Source organism: Dasypus novemcinctus, chromosome 10, assembly GCF_030445035.2.
Source record: "Dasypus novemcinctus isolate mDasNov1 chromosome 10, mDasNov1.1.hap2, whole genome shotgun sequence".
NCBI classification, from domain to species: domain Eukaryota; kingdom Metazoa; phylum Chordata; class Mammalia; order Cingulata; family Dasypodidae; genus Dasypus; species Dasypus novemcinctus.
In genome coordinates this window covers 36,969,838-36,975,187 of record NC_080682.1, presented here as the reverse complement: position 1 = coordinate 36,975,187, position 5,350 = coordinate 36,969,838, and the positions used below count along the sequence as shown (strand labels likewise).

The window sequence follows — 5,350 nt, the reverse complement described above, 5'->3', positions numbered from 1 at the left end:
TGAGAATTATTCAATCCTACCTGAGAAATTGGGAAAAGGCTGTTTTAATGTGTAAAAATTTATTTAACTCCTCTCACGTAAACCAATTTGCTTTCTTAAAAACATTTGACATTGCTTGATCATCTTTCTATACTGTTTGTTTCTTAATTATATAACTACCCCTTCCAGAATAAGATCTGAAAAAGAATAAAGCCCACATTGTTATATTCACTGTTCTATCACAGACCAGAACGTGGGGCTCAAGAAAATTTTTCTGAGAAACCAAAGGGACCTCCATCATAATTATGGCATTCTTGTTATTAAACACATTTTACAGAAGAGAAAATATTGAGGTTAACAGCATTCCCTTCACCAGCCCAAATCAGGATGTATTCATAGTCAAATTACCCTGCTTCTGATAGCTAAAGTCTTGACCACAACACATGGTTCTGGGGCACAGTCCCTTAATATCTTTTAAGGGACATACTCTCCTCCATTTACAGGTGAGATCTATTTCAGCCATGGAGAGAAACAATCATACCATGAATGAGTTCATCTTGGTGGGCTTCCCCACAGACCCTGTGTTGCAGTCTATCTTGTTTGTGGTGTTCCTATGTGTGTACTCTGTGGCTATATTTGGAAATATCACTCTCATCATGTTGATCGTGTAATAATTCTGGGCTCCACATGCTCATGTCTTCATTCATTGTGAATCTGTCTTTCCAGGATGCCTGGTATTCCTCAGTCTAAACTCTGAAGATTCTGGTGACTTGCAAATCTGAAAACAAGAGCATTTCCTTGGCAGTTTGCATAAGTCAGTTCTTCTTCTCTGCTTGGCTGGGCTACACTGAGTGTTACCTGCTAGCTACTATGGCCTATTACCATTAAGTGGCCATTCCCAATGCCCTGCTTTATGTTCAAGGCATGTGAGGGAAATTGTGCATCTGTTTAGTCATATTTTCCTGCACTGAAGGCTTTATCAAAGCAGTAACACAAAGGAGCAATACAATCACATTGGAGTGTTGTGGTGACAATATTACTGATTATTTTTTTCTGCAATGAGCAACCCTTGGTGAAGTTGGCGTGTGATGTGAGTGAGATCTACCAATGTTGTTCTTCCTTATGGACTCCAATGTCATTGCCCCCATTGTGTTCATACTGGCCTCCTACCTCTTCATCATTGCCACTATCTTGAGGATCCACTCCACACAGGGCTGCCCCAAAGCTTTCTCCACTTGCTCCTCCCACCTGACTTTTGTCATCTTGTAGTATGGCTCTATTCTCCACATCTACTTTTGCCTAAGTTCTAGCTATTCCCTTGAGAGAGCTAAATTGGCTTCTAAATGTTATGGTATCCCCCATGTTGAACCCCATGATCTATGATTTGAGGAATAAAAATGTGAAAGAAGCTAAGGAAAAAATTCTTCAAGATAACACAATCTTAAATCTAAGTTGATATAATTGTTTTAAAATCAGTGCTAAGATATAATGGACACTGTTCAGTGCAAGGTTGGGAAACAAGGGCTAAAATACATCTGAGATCAAAATGAATTATATTTTATTTGGTTTTGTCCTCTAAGATGAACCCAGTACTTTTTTCTTCTATGGGTAATAAATGAATGTCAAAAGAAAATTGAAAGAATTATTGAGATTTGTAGAATATATCCCAAATCCTTCCAGTCAAGTACTCTCAGAGAATCTATAATGATAAAACAATGATAAATGTTAAGAATTTTGCAAGGAAAAAAGAAAGGACAATGAGGAATTAGAAAATAAATGAAGGTGAAAGGAAAGATCAGAAATGTCAAAGCTAATGCAATGTCGAAATACCTAATGCTGCATTACAATTTTAACTTTGAATTTGTTTAACAAATTGTAGAAGAGGACAGCTACTTTTGACTGTCCAAGGGATAGATGGAGCTAGGCCTTGAGTACATGAAGAACATGACAGAGATCAGGTGTGAAGCACATTATTTTTCTTATAGAAAAATGCTAATGGTCCTCTGTACAAAGGATCTGATGTGAGTCTTTATAAGGTGCCTGATGAGAGTGACACTTGGTGAACATGGTCTCTTTCCAAAGTTCTGGAATGAGAAAACTAGATCTTGTAGATGCCATTGGGTGGCCTTTGCCAAATTGCGCAGGGTGGCCAAGCAGGCCCTGTCCAGTCCATAGCAATTCCTCTGGGAATGAGGAAGATGTGCACCAGCACAGAGCCTCTCAGCATCTTGATACCTTGCATGGGATACAGTTGGACTTTCTATCTGATCCCCAAGTACCCCCAGCACACAGGAAAAATGAAGAACTTGACCACAAGGATGGCCAATGAATGGAGGTGGCTACCTCCTTGGAATACCTATATCCCAGACTGAAATGGCCTTCCTAGTCCATGATAACCACAAAGGCCTTGAACCTGATACCCTGGCTAGCACAGATCTCCTTACACACAGGCATAATTTTTGAAACCTCAACCTTGAAGGACATGTCCAAAATCATGGAGCTAGTAAATTACATAGAGCTGGTATTTCTATGAAGATTTTTTTTAGAAATCTAGGGTCTGTGCTCTCAAGAAACAAGCTATCTCCCTTCTTATAGATGAATGTTTTTCTCTCTTATTCTTTTGGCATAGGCAATACTAGTAACACGTTGACAATTAAAATTAGTTTTCCTATTAAAAACCGCTATACAAATATTTTCCTTAACAGAGTTTGTCTTCCACTGTCCTGTAGTTGCTTGACATTTACATGTGTAATTAGGGCATTTTTTTTTATACCACGGCTGCTGAACATTAGGGAGAAACCACCTTTTGATGCCATGGCATGAAAAACAAGAATCTTTCAAAGTTTATGTCCTGTAACTTAAAAACTCTCCAGAGAAACTAAGAGGAGGCATCTAGGTGAAAACAATATCACTAGCAAATAAGAACTGAAGGTCGTGGTAGCTAGCTGACATTCCCCCTGAATATAATAGCAGTGAAAGGACACTGAGATGAAGACAAGTTTATAATGTATTTCAATTTTTAAAATATTTACCCTTTAACTCAATTGCAGAAAAGACTGTACCTAAAATGCAAACCCAAGTCTATAAATTGAAATCTATTCTTCTGACAAATCAAGAAATGTGACGTGGGTGTCCTCATTTTTTTTCAAATATAATGATAATGTATGCAGAGGATGTGATTGGGTAAAAGCAATCTGGAATCCTGAAAAGCATTCCATTCCTCTAACTATAAATATATATGAGACTTTACCTCCTTAGAATATAAAGTACTATTGTTTAGCCCTAAACCCCAAGTTCTTTATGACATGTATTCAACTTCCTTTTACAAGCTTCCATCTATTTGTTTTCATCCACTCAGGATTCAACCAAAGTAGATTGCTCACACAATTGGGTTCCCATTAATAATTAATACTGAATAACTTAAGAGCTCAGAGTTGGATATACAACATTGTTTTATCACTATTTATATTCTAAAATCTTTCCCTGAATTTCCTCAAACTTGAAATCATATTACCTTCTCAGGAATTTATGATTATTACACACATGTTATACAAAATGTAGGGTTGCACAGTAGGGGGAGTACTGGGTTCCTGGCCAGTGGTGCTCTGTCGTGGTCCCTAGGGGAGCAGCGACAGTCTCCCAGGTACAGTGGCGGGGACCGGGAGGGAGTGAGGGTTCAACAGTGAGCCCCTGATGCTAATGACTATGCTTGTGAGCTGATAAACCCAAAATAAGAACAAGGCCTAGAACAACTTTGTGCCTGGGAATTTCCTCCTGTCAGCCTTCATGTTACTCAAATGTGGCCAGTCTCGAAGCCAAACTCAGCATGTAAATGCAATGCCTTCCCCCCAGCGTGGGACATGACACCCGGGGATGAGCCTCCCTGGCAACGAGGGACCACTATCAACTACCAACTGATGATGCAACTGGAAAATGACCTTATACGGAAGGTTCAATGCGGATCAGCAGAATATCCATGTCTACATAAAATACCATGACTTTAAAATGCTGTTTGACCTAAAGTAAGGGGGAAATGGAAAGGAGAAATGAGTTTATATGGCTACGAGGTTCTAAAAAAGAGTCTGGAGGCTGGCAGAAGGTTTGCCCCCATGCACAACTGAGCAGAGTCAGAGAGACAGATAAAGCAGATACAACCCCCAGATATTGGTTCCTTTGAGGGCTAAAGAGACCCACGGGAGTTATGGTCATGGCCGATGGGGTTAACTACCAGGGCAGATGGCCCCTCTTTGGAAATGGTGTTTATGTGTGATGAATCTGGACTCAGATGGGATCTCCCTTCATAAGACTTTCATGCCAATGTGCTGGAGGTGCAGTTAATGTTGGGGTTTAAGATATATTTAGGGGATTTGAATCTCTGGACTGACAATGTGATAGCCAGATCCTGAGCCTCAACAGACTCCAGCACCTACAATCTGATTTATTGGACTTACCACACTCAGCTAAGATGGAGTTGAAGAAGGACAACCACCACACCATGGAGCCTAGAGTGATTACAACTGAAAATGGGAGGATTGCATCCAGCATCCAGGTGGAATCTGACCCTCCTCTTGACATAGAGGTGCAATGGACACAACCAATCCAATGTCCACATAGAAGAGGTGGCATTGGAATGGGAAAAGTGGACATAGTGGACGAAGGGTATGGGGAAAGGCAGGAAGAGATGAGAGGTGGAGGCGTCTTTGGGACATGGAGCTGCCCTGGATGGTACTTCAGAGGCAATCACCGGACATTGTAAATCCTCACAGGGCCCACTGGATGGAATGGAGGAGAGTATGGGCTATGATGTGAACCAATGTATATGAGGTGCAGAGGTGCCCAAAGATGTACTTACAAAATCCAATGGATGTGTCATGATGATGGGAATGAGTGTTGTTGGGGGGGGGGGGGAGAGGGGGGGTGGGGGATGGGGTTGAATGGGACCTCACATATATATTTTTAATGTAATATTATTACAAAGTCAATAAAAAATAAAAAAATTAAAAAAAAAAAAGTAGGGTTGCAAAGACAGTACCTGAAGCAGTTTTATATTATTCATGGATTCCAAAAAAGATATTTGATTATGTTTGTTAACAGGTCGGTTCCTCTAGGCATGATACCCTTTGATTGTATTAGATTCAGCTGAGATGTCTTTGATTAAATTATGTTAAGATTAGGGCTTCAATTCTTCAAAGTCATTAGGTTGTGTGGGTTTGAGTCCCCATTCCCTTAGTGGGCTTATAAAACAGACCTTCATACAGGAATAAACATACAGAGCAGTTACATGGAGGAAGAGAGAAAGCTCATTAGACATGATAGAGGACCCAGGAAGAGAAATGAGCCTGATAGTTTACAGCTGATCTTGTGAAGAGAA

The 5,350-nt window shown here is 40.2% G+C and overlaps 1 pseudogene; it reads left to right on the top strand.

Annotated features, from left to right (window-relative positions):
• The first annotated feature begins 672 nt into the window (after positions 1-672).
• On the top strand, positions 673-1,362 carry LOC101437341 (olfactory receptor 9G19-like; annotated as a pseudogene).
• Positions 1,363-5,350: the final 3,988 nt, after the last annotated feature.